Raw genomic sequence first — 16,177 nt, forward strand, 5'->3', positions numbered from 1 at the left:
TTGTTCTTTCGCGCGCGATTATTCGTGTTTGCTTTCCTTAGCGGAATGAGCGGCCGTGTAAAGACTAATCGCCTGTGATAGACCGCGTGAAAGAGGCGCGTGTTGGAGTGTGTGCAATGCACACGGTTTTATCGACAACCGCGCGTGATTGAAGTGAAAAATGGAGACAAGATATCGGGTGGCGCAAGTTATCATGGTTGCTGATTTAATTGAACTAAAAAAACTTTGCATTTTTTTTACAACTAAATCACGATTAGCGTCAATAAAACCTTTTTCTTTACCAAAGTCGATAAGTTTTTTATATGCTTGGTTTTTTAAATTCTTGTTTTTGTACTCCTCCGATTTTCCAGAGACATGGGAAAGATCTGTATAAAGTAATAAGCTCCAATAATAATTCCTTGCTCCACGTGCGTATGTCCGCCATCTTATTCGTGCGCGAAAGAATTTATATGTGTAAAGGCAACCTGTGTACAATCGTGAGTGCGCGATTGCGCGCACGACTGATGAGCGCGGCATGTGGTCTATCCTTCCGTCCCCTGCACCCTTTATACGCACGCTCTTTCACACACGATTGCTGTTTCATGCGCGATAGAGTTTGCGTGTAAAGGCCGCTAATGACTTCACGTTAATCTACAGACAGACATATATTTTACGTATTTATATTTAGACTCTTGATTTAGGTTCACGATCATCTATCATAAAAGTTTTGTTAAAGTGATAAAGTCACCAGGAAATGGTTTGTGGGAACAGCATTGAAATTTAATAGAATATTCCCACAAAAAATAAATTAAACTCAAACATTTATTTATTCAATTAGACTTCTTATACAAGCACTTTTGAAACGTCATTACATATTTTTAACATTTACCACCGATTCGGAATTTCGTTATCCAAGTCATTGCTGTGCCGGTTCGAAATTGCAATACAAAATAATTGATGTCATAATCTTAAATAACTTTTACGTAATATGCACTTATGATAACCGCTCATAAACATATTTTATTGGCAATCTATGAAATAATTACTTATTCACGGGACATTGGTGGACTGGTAATGTAAGTAGGTAATAATAGATCGTTACACAGGATTTATTCACGTTTATGAAGCAATAACTTTCAATTTTAAATAAGTGGGCAAATTCTCTTTCAGTATAGAATATTGCGTAGGTTGTGTTGTTGTAATGTTAATTATTGAGCTATTATTTAATTTCGATCTCCAATTTTTGGAGAAAAATTGGAGAACCCGGGCAAAGGATCGAGAGGTCTGCAAGAAAATACTGGACCAGGCCAAGGCCCACTCGCGGCTGTAGAGCCTCAGATGATGATGATTTAATTTCGATAGAAGGCCACCATTAGTTACCAATTGTCTCTACAAATTTCAAATACATAGATCTGATCAGCTGTTTTTTTTTCGTGAAGGATTAACAAATAGCCTAACATTCTTTTCGTAATTCTAATTCGTTTATAATATTAGTAGGAACTAGGATAGAAAAGCTATTGCTTCTTATTTTTAAATCATTTTTGAGAGCACATCATTAATTGTGAAATAAACTAATGCAGAAATAAATCGAAAACAATGTTCAGAATATTCTGCGTCCTTTTCAATATAACATAAAGTCAAATGATACAGGATACGGCGTGTTGTAATATCAGAAATGATGAACGTGTAATTACATTTTGTATTGAATTTTAAACGGTTTTTTCGCACATGCATACCCTCGGTGTATTGGGTAACGAGACCGATAGAGAATCAGTTTCTCCAATTAACTCCTAACGTGCACTATGTCCGGTGGTGGATGACCCCGCTGATTTCTACAAGTTCAGGAAAGCGGTTGAATAGCTTCCGGCTAGGTTTAGGAGTAGCGAGAGGAAACGCGCTTCGTCGGAATTTCGCAAGCCGGCTTATATCCGGATGTGTTGTAAATTCGACCGGGATGATTCGCCGGCTTGCTACTGGGCTTTGTTCAATCACATCGCAGTTTTGATTGTGTTGTTAACGCGTACAGTGATAAAGATTTACGCTTTTATCGCGCGCCGTATTCGTGCTGTGATTCTTTAGTTATTCGCCTGTTTAAACATCTAATTGGCTGTAATTGGCTAGTTGAAAGGTATGTTCTTTTTCTAGTTTAGAATTTACGCTTTAGTGTCTTTTGCGGGTGTTTCAATTATACATTACGAGTTCCTTTTTTAAACTGGTATTTAATTTAGATGTAACCGGTCGGTTTGTTGTTAGTAAAGTACGTATTTAATGTTACTCGAACACTGTAATTTATTAGTCAATTTAATCAAATAGCCCGTTTAACTCGCACTTAATTATTAATGAAGCATATTTAAATGTTAAGTATTGATTTAATTTATAACGTTACCTAATAAAAGTTTGGGAACTCGTCTACCATATCGTTACCACATTTAACTACACACGAATTCAAAACAAATCGGCAGATAATGTAATTGTACTCACAATTGTGCAGTAAATGTAAAACAATGGCTTACAACGGAGCCAGTCACGCTAAGATTTAGCAGAAAAATAAGGCCGATTAGTCACCGGTACATTGAGGTCGGTGGAGCGCTTATTTAGCGACATGCGAACGATACGAAATCGTCATAATTCAATAATTGTATTGCGTATAATTATGCGCTATAAGGAGTAACCTTTAAAGAGGAGTAAGATGATGCATGATTATTATAGTAATTACGATGTTACTGCGCATGCAGGTATGTTTCTCTGATTGTATAAAATGATTGCTACAGCCTACATCCGTATTCCATAAATTTGTGAAATTGCAGTATTATTCCTATTAATACGGTTAATAAGTACTTAAGACATCTTTATCAATCCTATACCACGCGTCATGTCTGATACAATCGATACAATATTCCTCAGTCGCAAATGAGCAGTCACAAAACAAACGAGCGCAATCGATTCAATCAAATTAGCGAGTTTATTCATATCGACTCATCATCGGTTTCCCAACAATTGTGGTATGCGAGGTGGTCACGTTTTGTGGAACTGGTTTGCGTCTTCAACGAGCAAGTGATTATATTTATATGGAGATGGTCGAATGACGGATTGGAACCAAATTATATGAGGAGCGGTTAGTTGTACAATTCACTTGTGCACTGTTACTTTTCTGTGTTAGGAAGGTAGCAGGTCTATATGTAGAACTGCAATGATATTGGATAATTTTAGTATTACATATTTAGTTAATGGAAGAAGAATTAGAATCAGTAGAAGAAATAGGAACCGTTGCAATACTAGCATTTCTTTCATATGATCAAGGTATCGATAGTAAATACACCTAGATCCATTTTTCTATTGGTGATTTTTGTCTGATTTTCGATGGAATTTTAACGACTTCTCGTTTGTGTCAAGATTAACAAATATGCTTAAAGTTTGACCTTGACAGTGCACGTGTCATGAGTCGGTTTGCGGTGTTTGTGGTGAGCATCTAAAATTACAATTAATCTTCCACTAAGTAATTGAAATAATGCCACGAATTTTATTTGTGATACCTTTAAAAAATCTATTGTGGTTCTCTTAAATTGGTACATTCTACAGGTCATATTGCATTAGCCAAGATGTTTTTCTAAGAACTAAACGAATAGATCATCTATTTCGGCTTTCGACTAGAAAAAAGAATCGTTGATTAGATAACATTAACAATTAAGATAGTGTTCAAGATATAACAGTTACTGTTCAGTTCACGAGTAATGAATGGTGAATTGTTTGTCACAAACTCACAAAGCTAGTGCTGTCTCTGTGACCTACATACAACTCTCGATAGTTTTAATTGAGTCCAGATTTAAGTATGATTTGATTATTGAATGCTGAACTGGGTTCATTTATCAAATACTCCAAGGACCAGTCATGATGTTGGAGTGAGTGGACTATGCGATGCGCGGAATTTGTGTGTTTAATAAGGACATGGATTATGTTTCGCAATCTGAACACAGAACGCAAATAAATGCCTAGAATTCAAACAATTCTTTAATTAAAAGCCTTCTTGGACAATGTGAAACAGACTGTAAGTCCTAACAGTCAATGTTGTATTACTGTGTAGTTTATTTAATAAAGGGCTTTAATTATTTTGTTCGCTATCGAATTGAAGTATAACTTTACCCTCTGCTTTTCAGTCCCCGTTTTAAAATGTTCATTGCAATAAATAGGCCACTTTTAATTCATGATTTCTGCCATTTCTTTACCCATTCTTTCGTTAAACTCGACGGCATTTTTTCTCACAATTACTTCGTGTTCTCAGCACATTGTTGGATTAATTTTTAAAGTAATTTGAGCTCGCAGTGGAGTATTGAATAACGCTGAATCAACAAATCGCTGAGTCAATAAATTATAATGTACTAGCAATGCCCTGCGGTTTCACCCGCATAGATAGCGATATCTTTACAGTGAAAAGTCTACTATAGGTCGGACATGAAAATCACCTTTACCCCGTCCCGCACTACGGCCTTTTTTTTTGTTTTAGTGGGGAAATCTTTCATAGATACCCACGGCCTCCAGGGGAGGGGCCGTGGGTTATGTCGGATTCCTACCGACCAAAACCCCACTGTGTTCCGTGAAGACGCATATTGGTAGAATTCCTCCGTGACCCCCGCACTACGGCCTGCTCGAACAGTATACCTACTATTTTCTGTAGATTGACACTTTTAAATTCGTTATATCTTTTGAATGGAATATCCAATTCTTTTCATTTAAAAAGTATTTTGCTGGTATTGAAACAGTCTATAATAAAACACCATTTAATGGGATAAGGATTAATATATGTGTATGGATAACATGGTTTGATTACTGTCGGCACTTCTATTTACTTTGAAAACGTAAAAAAGTTGTTGTAGTAACATAACTACTGAAGATGGACATATGGTATCGCGGACTTTCTTGTAGATATTGATCCATTCTATAATACTGTAGAACATTTTTTTGTTCTATCTTCAATAGATTCCGCAGCGCACGCGATGACAGAAGTTTTATTGAGGATTTTTTTACACCTTGGGTTACATTATTGCATTTTTGGTAAGGATCTCTAATTTTTTTTTAAAATGCAATATAGCCTATGTTGCTCAGTAAAGATGCAGCTTTCTAATGGTGAAAGAATTTTTGAAATCGGTCCAGTAGTTTTTGCGTGAAAACCATACATACATACATACATACATACTTACATACATACTTACAAACTTTTCCTCTTTATAATATTAGTATAGATAGGTACCTGATGTATCGAATTACATTGTACACCGTCTCAGGGGTAGAAGTTTTACTTATTTGGACCAGATTTGTTTTGGATAAAGTTTTGTTTTTCTTACCTTGTTTATATTTGCTTTTGCTTTGGGGAATTTCAAGAACTTGCTTACTTTTGGGTATCTGTAGGGATCCGACACGATCTTTTGAATATATGTATTCGAACTTATTACTTAAAAAGTTTCAATCCTGAGAAATTTTAAACTCAGAACTCCTTTATTTTAATACTAGCTTTCCGCCTGCGGCTTCGCCCGCATTTTCAAAAAAAAACCCGCATAGTTCCCGTTCCCGTGGGATTTCCGGGATAAAACCTAGCCTATGTCACTCAGAAATGATGTAGCTTTCCAACAGTGAAAGAATTTTTCAAATCTGCCAAGTAGTTTCGGAGCCTATTCAATTCATACAAACAAACAAACAAAAAATCAAACCTTTCCTCTTTATAATATTTGTATAGATGTAGCTTTGAAAAACCCGGGAATAGTAGATAATACGATCTGATTAGTTGGTGTGGCCAGCACTGTAGCCTGTATGCCAAATATAGTGTGGAATGCGTAAACAAAGCTCTCACTTTGTTACCAGATATCGATTTAGTTAAAGGTTTATACTTTATAGTGACATTTCTGAGGCGGGTACGATTTAAGTTGCTTGTATTGTCTTTTTCTTAAAAAGTCGAAATAAAATATAAAAGTAAGGAAAAATTTATCAGCTGAATTCAAACTTTAGGAACTTATAAATCTTCGTTTCGTTTCGTATGACGTATGGTATCGTTCTCAATCTTCATAGCAACAAAAAATCCGTACTCAAGTGCTCTCCATCCGGTTATTTAAAAGATAATTTAGCATACAGTTAAAGAGTTTTGATCGGGTGGACCGAAATAAATTAGCATATTTACTTCAAGCGACATCACAAAAAGTGTCCGAACTAAATTAAATCGACTATAATGATACTTTAATGAGCGTTTAATGCGAGCTTCTGTAAAAAATGTTACAGCAAACAGATTTCGTGTGTACAGAGGCTTATATTTAAGCTGGATTAACGGCATCTCGGCTATGACGGAATTGTAGTGTATATTTTTCACAACCTGTTCCGACATTCTGAGTTCCCAGTACTCGGTGTATATTGTCCGCTTACATTGCAAAGGTTTCACTTGATTGAAATAGCATTACACCGGTAATTACATCAATTGACTACATTTTAGTACAAGAGGCGTGGAGTGGAAAGGGAAAGTAGAAATTTACTCGTAGGATAGAGTAGTGTTTATTATTAATCAAAAATACCCTCAAAAATTTAAGAAAAATTTTCCGACAGAACAATCGATTTTTGCCAAATTTTAAGCGGAAATTTAACTTTCATGAACGATCATGTAACATTTAATTGTATTAAGTTCAGTGCTAAACTCTTTGTCTTCGAAACTCATCGCTCGTAGTAGTTAGGTACTTACTCCTGTTTAAATGCCACAGAACAATGTAACGTCGCTACAGAATCACGTCTATAATTTTCCTAATTCACCATTCAGTTGTCTGGTCGCGGCACTAACAGGAGATAGTTGTAACAGCGAAATAACATGTTTGTTGAGTTCAACCGCAATGCCATTAAAATAACTCTGGCCCACGCACATTATCATCGCCGAAATGCACACGAAATTATACTTTAGTCATCTACTCTTAAGGTCGGGATTAAATCAGTGGTGTGGTTCCGAGCTTTTTCTATTAAGCTTCACCATAACGGGTCGCAATTTATCGTCGGATTTATTGACAGATTTATCTGTTATTGTATGACGCGCATTGATTGCGCGACCTTGACCATCCTTGGACAAATGTGACATTAATTCAATCGGACGTGAATGGCATGCCTACGAGACGTAGTATTCAATGGTAATCGTCTGGTTTTTATGCTGCTTGCTTCATATCGCATTTGGTGTTCCCTTTTTTATATTGTTAAAATAAATGTGGGTAGTTACTATTAAATATGCTATAGTTAGTACTATCTAAAGCCAAAGTGTTTCCGTTTTATGGACTTCTATTGGATTCATGACTCCCATTTTAAGTGCTAGGTTTTTGAAAGGATATGCAATTTAAACACTCTAAAATGTCCTTGCATTTAGAATACACTTCAGAGGTGAAATATAAATTATAACTCTGAAAATCCAGTTCTTGGTGAGGATGTGATCCCGTCGTTGGATGATTCTCTTGTATATTTTTTTTAAAAAGCATGAAAAATTGTTCATAGTTTTATTACCCACAGATTTACAATGTAATATAAAATTCATATAAAATAACTAGGTATTATAAACTAAACGGAAAACACGGTAACTATTTTTGAACATGTATTAGTAAATAGGAATCGATAGAGGATGAAACAATTCTATGTATAGTTAATTCTTTCCTTTTCAACATATCCTTTACATATATTCTATCGACATTTTTGTCGGAAACTGTTTATTAGTCTAAAGGGTAATTATTGATTTTTAATTTCTACCGAACGATTGCACAAATAGCTGTATTCGACAGTTTAATTGCGCATTTTGTTAATTATTATATCAATATTTTACACTTGTTTTTCAATTTCAATTCCTGCGATTCTAAATCTAGTTTTTGTAGCAATAAATCTTAGAAATGTAAGAGTTTTGTTTAATTGCTTCGAAACCTGGTTTATTGATTAGCTTAATCGGCTAGGTCGTTTGTAAAAGCCTAACGCTATTAATTAAGTAGATAGATAGTTACGACTAGGTTGAAGTAATGATTAGAAATATTTGTCCGCGGTGACGTCAAGTGATTTGAATGTTAAAAAAATGTTCGATAATTTACATGACGTCATCTAGTTCCAAATTAAACTTTGCTTAAAATAGTTTAGGAATCACACAAATCAGGGAATAAACGATTAAAAATCTGAATAGCTGCAGCGTCGTAATAATTTATACCTACCAACATAAATAGTAAACGCTAAAGGTTATGAGGGTGCAAAAACAGCTGATAGGAGTATGAAATTTGGTTCGGAGATAATTAATTATAATCTGAATTAGTATAGCATATATTATTCTATTATTGCTTTGCCCGAATACCAGTAGATTAAAGCGGCGAGATCCAGTCAGCACATGCTCGTATCTATATCAAATATCTTTAGAGACAAAGCAGCATCTAAACAAGACTTGATTGATTACTAATTAGGTGAAACTCAAACGAGAAATACGCGCACTTTGCATACGAATCGGATACCGGTTTTACCTCTCTGTATGGTAATTAATTCAAATGCTTAACGAAAGTTTTATTATAATTTATTTATGTTGCTCATTGTTTAAGACTTTCGTTGTGTTTTCACTTGTTCGGTTTGTAAGGAAATGAATTTTCAAGTTAATTTAAGAAAGGGAATGAATAGACCTACTTTAAGCATTGTCTACTATATTGCTGAAAATACTGCAAAAGCTCGATTCAGAATTATTTTAACTACAAAAGTTAAGATTTAAGTTTTTAGGATTGCTTTCAGTAGAAACTGAATACGTTTTTAATTCCTAACAATTTGACCAATGCCAAAATAAGTTGCCATATAAGCGGTATAGTGTTGGAAACCTCTAAGATGATTCGGTTAATTTACCTTGAGCAGGTATGAAGCCTGCGGTTCGCCGGCAAACTGCGGTCAAATGCCTTTGCTGTTATCGAATTTAAGACCTTATACTTGCAATATTGCAATACTTCCATGTTGTTCATAGAAAACTTTATCAGAAGTTTATTGTTGTAAAAAGAATGGCAAAATTTTTAGTTAAAATAAATGTTTTTAAAGTTCAGAAACTTACAAGTTACAACTAACAACTTACTCAACAATTCTTGATGTCTACGTACAGACAAACTTGAATTTTCTTGATCTATATTTTGTGGAGGTTTGTAAAAGCAGTTCAACAGTTTTGAATGTATGTAACTATTACTCTTCGATAAAACACGCATATTAAATTACAGACAATATATGAGTCCTGTCGAAGGCATCTCAACCAGCAACTACCTAATACAATGCACATACCAATAATCCAGCCCAGACCCGTTCGATCTGCCATAAATCGATTTGTTTACATCATTACCATAACACATTGTATATTGCTTTCTAAATAGTGAGGCGAGTCGGGTGTATCGCGTGTCTTCTCGCAATTACGAGTTGCAAGGTATGACGGTAGATTGTTTTTTACGTAAGATTGTGTATAGGTACTGGTTTCTTTGAGATTGTGATGCTGACTCCGTCTGTTTGTTGGTGAGTTGTGAGTAAAAGAAGTTATGTTTTGAATGTGAAACGTATTGGAATTGTACTAGATACTGATGAATGAAATTTGACAGGCCCATTCGAGTATATTGTTTACCTACAGTATAAGAGCAATTTGTGATCCAATTATTTATTTTCAATTTACATCAATTGAGTAAATTTGAAGCATGATGAAAACACGACCATCTAAATATTATAAAGAAATATTTTCTAATGTTCGAAATAAAAAAAAACACAAATATTCACTTCTCTTCCCACGAGGAGGATAAAATAATTTACTCAAGTTTGCGAATTATTTACGCAGTACATACCCACAACACGGGTACGACAAGCACTCAATCAAAACAAAAGTGTTCGTATGGGACATCTGTCTTGTCCCCGTAAAGCCGGTCGCATTAATCTCCACACGCTATAGCAATTTAAACGGTGTTCCATAATGATACGGGTGTTATTCGCGTGTGCTCATTACGCTAGGGTGTCTGATGAGGGATGACCAAGGTCGCCCATTGTACGGATCCGGTAGCTAAGCGCAAAGCTGCAGCTATGTGGGTATGATCGTCGTAATTGCCCCACGATGTGATACTACGGGTGTTTAACATACCACCTCGTACCCAGCATGTGCCGGAATGTACATTCGTATCATGATAATGAAGAAATAAAGGCTCGGACCTGTTTTTAGCGCGATTTTTATGGTCACCCAGAAGCTTCTCGATGTTTTGTGGGTGTAATCTACAGATGTGATTGATATCGTTGAACAATTATTTTTCTATTACGGGAAAGGTTGGCTTCGGCAATGTCGTCCTGCCTAATGCTTGTTACAATGATTGGAGGGGAAGAAATGATAATAACGTCGATTAAAACTTATTTGTTAATATAAGGCTTAATTGTATAATCAACAAAATTGCTCATCGGCTTAATTAATTTTAATGGGCTGCGGTCATAATATAATTTGGGGCCGACCGCGTTGCTTGGCTGTTCGGATTCTATGAATAAAAATAGCTTTCTGTTTTAATTGAATTTTTTAATTAATCGCGCATTAATTTGTTGTTGGATTTAGTACATCTGAAAGTACGGTAAGCATGTAGATCTAGTTTCCTAATTATTTTTGTTTTTCTATTGTTGTTATCATCTCCGAGGTAGTGTTGTGTGTACTATTCGTCAACGTAAACAACAATCACATTGATCGATTTTTACTACAGATATTTATAGAGTGGCGTTTATCATACACTTAATTATTAATTGAATCAAAGCCAACGTATACGTTTTTATGTCAACGTTTCTTTTTCAATGAGGTCGACATAAATTCATTAGAAAATTATATTCGGTGTTTGGTATAGCTATTTTTTTTTAAACTGTCCCCTTCTCTTTATATGCAACCTTTTCAACAGTTTTCTCTACTTGTCAACAGATTGTGTCGCACCCGTAACGTGCATAGATGAGACGCCGGTAGGTGACACCAGGCGAGCGACGCCACGCTGCGTGAATCTTTAACTTGTGAGTAACGTCAGATGATTTCACTAGTTGACTAGTGTATTATGTATCTGTAGTGTAGTTTAATTGTAAGGAATGATGATTAGGAATAGAGGAAGTGGTTGATGAGTTTTGTTTTGATGGTTATGTGGAGGTTGTAAAAGAGAGAAGTTGTATATTAGGTACGTCAGAGTTGTTATGGTAGAACTAGTGAATATTCAAATATTGTAATAGAAATATTCTACGCTGCTACAGAAGCGTTTTTACTTTTTATACTTTTTAAATAGCACTGATTTCGTCTTATCGATAGGTAGGTACTGACCAGCCTTTCTATCTTTTGAACTGATACTAACTTCTACACTTTTATGCTGAAAACGTTAGGAAATTCGTTCCATGTAATTAGGACAATTCAACTGGTAACTAAATCAATTTAACTGAACCCACTATGAAGTCCAGCAAGTGAACTGTCACCAAACACTTGATAGTTAGCCGTGTTAGACGGCAGATACTAATCATGTAACAAGTCTATGTAAAGTTGTTGTAGATAGAGAAGGTAAAAAGGCATTTTGTTAAAGAGCTGGTTGCTCCATTTTATAATGGCGTATATTTATTTCGACGAAAGCAACTTGCTACCAATATTGTGTGATAAGTATTAAGATCTTGCTGTTTATTTGTCCATCAGATAAAGCTTAATGATATCTCTTATTCCTGAAATATATTTTGGATTTGTTCATCCATTGTACACACGATAAGCTTCAATTTATCAAGGGACCTCCCATTGCGCTTAAGCTTTAAACGGATTAAGTAAGGCTAAATATAAATTTACTCTTTAATAATCTGAAAAATATAGAAGGAATTTCAAAAGATAAGTAAATTCAAAATATAATTAGACCATCTGAGTTAATTAAACTTCCATAGGTGTTGTGCGAAACACACAGGAAAATACTATTTCAAAATCATGTATCTTCAGTGTGTACTTCGAAACCTTGCTATCTAACTAGCCAGTCACTCTAATTTGCCTGATTCCCAGCTAAATCCGCAACAATCAATGGAATAAGAAATGCTCAATCATCCAATAAGCAAGGTCGTTGACCGGTGTCCTTACAATGCTAGGCCAATTCAGCTGCGCCGGAGTCTAGCGGATGTGACGCGTGATGGGTGAACGGGTCGCGGTTAAACGCTTAGTATTGTTACGAGATACTCGCTGCGTTTCTATTGTCACATGTGAATAAGGGGTATAGTTTGGATAGCTCCACTAGGGGAGGGTAAGGAAAGAGCTTGTATGGCTATTATAGAAGGTATGGCAAAGCACTTCGAACAGTGACAGAGTTACCAGTTTTATGTATATATCGCAAAAATGTTCCTTAAATTTATTTTTGCTCTGCGGTAAATTGTACATATGCCTAAAGATGTACGTATTAACATTATGTGAATTTACTCGTGTATTGCATTTTAGTTTATCTTCATTTGTATTTACATACATAGTCAGTTATGTTTCCTGTCTAACGGTGTGTTTGATCTATTTTCTTGTACATAGTAAAACTATTCAAATACAATGTGAAGATAGAAAATGCAAAGTAGTGACTTTGGTCCAAATATGATGCAATTCCCAATGTCTTGCTCCAGTAAAACTGAAGTGTTTGAGTGCGTCAATTATTTCATCGTCATACCTACACTCTACAGTTGTTGAATTGTGCCAAATACTTTTGAAATCTTCTAAAATGGTTCTGAATTGCCACATAAAAAATATTGGATTTTGTTCAAACTTAGCCCAAATAGTTATTACCTTTGTGTTATTCGTATGTCACGGTGCTAATTAGTCGTGAAGCTAAGTAATATTTTTAACCTTTATAATATTACATTTATATGATTTATCTATTGGTTAATTGCACTTATGTTGCAAGGTTAGCAAAATTATTGTAACTGAAAATGAAAGTAAATCAAGGCAATATGTTATGTGTAATGAGCAAGATCATTAAATCTATATATTCTAATTGACGTGTGTGATGAATTCCGATAATAGTCTTGTTGTTGCATTTATTTCATAACATAGTTTGTTTGATATGTATTTGTCTTGTATCATATGACTAGGTTTTAGTCGTATAAATTGGTTCATTTATAAAGGATTATATGTAAGAAAAACTTTGTAAGTAATGTAAATCATATTTGAATCAAAGTTATAACAAGAGAGGTTGTTGCGACATTTTGTTACGTCTCAATCGCCTGCAATACACTCGAACCATTAATTAACAGTCATAGTTAAACAAAATAGGTAACGATTGTCATATTTCAGCAGCTAGTTACGAACGCATCGTGGTAATCTAATGGCTTACAAATGGCACGTTATCAATAACGTTCGTCACGAGTCACGACAGATCGTGAGCGACGTCGTATGCCTCTATTAGGTGGCTTTAGATGGCTTTAGGACCCAATTGGTATGCTAATGTGCTCCCAATGTACGCTTCGACCACGATGTTATTAATTTGTCGTGTCGTGGTCGTGACGGAACATTAGTATTATGTGCAATATTAATACGTGGATGCATTAATGATGTAATTGGACCGCTTTAACATTCAAAATGTTATTGTATCGTGACTACAATGTAATGTGAAATATGTTATAAATATAAAATTGTTCTAAAATAGAGAATGGTTGAAATGTAACGGTGAAATAGATAAATATCTAAACTTAGGTGCCTACGTAACGGCTCGCTCGGAATTTTCAAATGTTGCAGTTTCGAAGATATCCTTCACATGCATTAAATACTAAATCTTGTGGTTAGTTTCATTTTAACTCAAGTCTATAAAAGTCTTTAACTTTGTTTATGCCTACAGATATGTGGAATAATTAAAAAAATATGCGACATCTCACATCAAGATAATTTCACTCAAGCTGAAAATTACTCATAACGCGCTTTTTCTTTCACCAACCCTAACCATATTTGTACATTAACAGACGCTACACGATGTATTTTATTACATTTTTCTTTTAAAAAAATACACAAGCCGCTCCATAAATACAACTGTTTATGATCCCGATGCGTTCAAAAAACACGTTCTTTTATGTCCGACGACTCCATGGATTTATGTTTATTTTTTACTTGAAACGAACATAAATTTAGACGCGGTTGTAGCGTTTTTTTCTCAATTATAAATACACTGATTCCTGGACGTAGATATGGTATTTGTACCGTAGTCTCATTGATTGATATATTAGAGTTTATTCCTATTGAATTTTATGTTATTCATGGTCTGTAATATTTTACGCGATCCCGATATTTCAACTTTTTCCCAACTAAGTAAGCCATGAGTTTCTTTGTAGTTAACATTCCTATGTTAACGATATTATAATAATTGCGTATTTAATTTATCTGCAACCAGCTAATAACTAATTTATAAAGCATTGAGCATCACAAACATAATTGTGTTCCTCTATAATTAGTAATACAGTATCTCACTACAAATAATCACACTCCGTACTGTTCATATCTTCTAATATTGTACAAAATAAATAATAGCAAAAGACCATTGAACCTATTAACGCGTAGCAGTAAACTAGTTTCGCCAACAAGGCGACTAACCCTCTAAAATGGACCGAAATAACTTCTTCCGTGAGCCACATACTATGTATTATGTATCGTGAGCGTAGTGTATGAACGCTACTGTAGTTAGTATGTAGTTTACACTAAGAATAAATCGTATATTATATCTTAAAAGTTTTCCTGCGTTGTTTAAACTTAACCAATTACATACTTAAATTTTGACGAGACTAACGCTATCCATTGGTAAACAGAATTTAAAACGGTGCAGTAGTTTTTGAAATTATCAAGGGACAGACAGACGCGGTGGAGGAAGATATGAAAACTGCATTAATCGTCACTATTCTAAGATTTGCTTTTCTAAACGAATTAAATCATGACCTAGTTTACATTTCATCAAAATTTAATTTTCTTTTTGTAAAATCATTATGAATTATTATTTTAAGAAAGTATGTACAATTATTCCAATTTCAAAAATGTTTAATGTACGTATATGTATATATTTTTTAAGTATTAAACATTAAAGTTATAGAGCATTTTCTCCTTGTGAAGTGTAAATTGGAAAGTTTTAACTTTTAAGTATAATTTTTATGATGTGAACATGATATGAATTGTGTAATGTGTTAGTTAGTGCCGATAATTTTGTTAAAATGCCTGTAAATTGTTTGTGTAGTTTTTATGACATCGTCAATCATCAATCATTTATCATCATGTTCACGTTGTGTCAAGTACACGTGCTCTACCCCACATCACGGGGCTAATTTGACGTTTTCATTTATATTTTCGTGTAGACGAAATTGTTTACCCTTGCCTAACATGTTCCCGATTTCCAACCGTGAAACTGACCCCGATTTCGTTTTTTTTCGTGGAACGTATTTGTAAATTCTTCTTAAATGTTTTATGTACTGTACAATTAAATATTTTTAACGTACAGGTTGCCGTTCGCAATGCTTTTATGAATTTTCAATAAAATAATAAATTGAATTTTTTCTACACTAATATTATAAAGAGGAAAACTTTGTTTGTTTGTTTGATTGTAATGAATAGGACCATAAACTACTGGACCGATTTTAAAAATTCTTTCACCATTCGAAAGCTACATAATCCACGAGTAAATAAGATAGGTTTTATCCCGGAAATTCCACGGGAACGGAAACTATGCTAGTTTTTCTTTGAAACCGCGGGTGTAGCCGCCGGCGGAAAGCTAGTATTTGATACGTACGTCAATGAAATAGGTAGCATTCCTCGCATTCAATAGATAGAACATCATTATTTTAAATTACCTCTTTATGCTTCAAGTAGTGGTAATTTATTGTTTATGCTCTCAACGTAATAGACAATTGTTTTAAATCATATTTATTGTATGTTACAAATGAAGAAAATTATTTATGATGATGGAAAATTGTTTATATTATTCTAACTACATATTTGGAATATAATAGTCAGTATGTATAGTCGTGAACATTCAAATAACATTGAAGGGTTACGACTATACATACTGGAGATTTCCATGTGACATATTATTACAACTGTAGGTACCTTGCAAAAGTAGTGCCTGTGAAAAATTTACATAAAATTAACACAAATGTATGCTCTCTATAAGAAAAACATGTAAAAACTAAGTACAAACACTATTTTGAAAATTGATTTTTTTTTACAAAATCTGCTGCG

The 16,177-nt window shown here is 34.4% G+C and overlaps 1 protein-coding gene across 5 annotated transcripts in view; it reads left to right on the top strand.

Moving 5' to 3' along the window:
• Positions 1-16,177, top strand: part of Synd (protein kinase C and casein kinase substrate in neurons protein Synd) — a 107,107-nt gene that overhangs the window by 7,073 nt on the left and 83,857 nt on the right. For 4 of the 5 annotated variants that reach the window (XM_090116797.1, XM_090116800.1, XM_090116801.1 and 1 more), the window contains exon 2: positions 10,907-10,992. The gene's annotated coding sequence lies outside the window, so the exon portion shown is untranslated. Of the gene's footprint in view, positions 1-1,954; positions 2,108-10,906; positions 10,993-16,177 lie in introns of those variants that run through there. The other variant, XM_090116799.1, reaches the window with a different exon arrangement.

The sequence above is a fragment of the Colias eurytheme genome, chromosome 26 (genome assembly GCF_061535395.1).
Source record: "Colias eurytheme isolate Ceu_HAF_F1 chromosome 26, ilColEury1 Martin Lab GWU primary, whole genome shotgun sequence".
Taxonomy (NCBI): domain Eukaryota; kingdom Metazoa; phylum Arthropoda; class Insecta; order Lepidoptera; family Pieridae; genus Colias; species Colias eurytheme.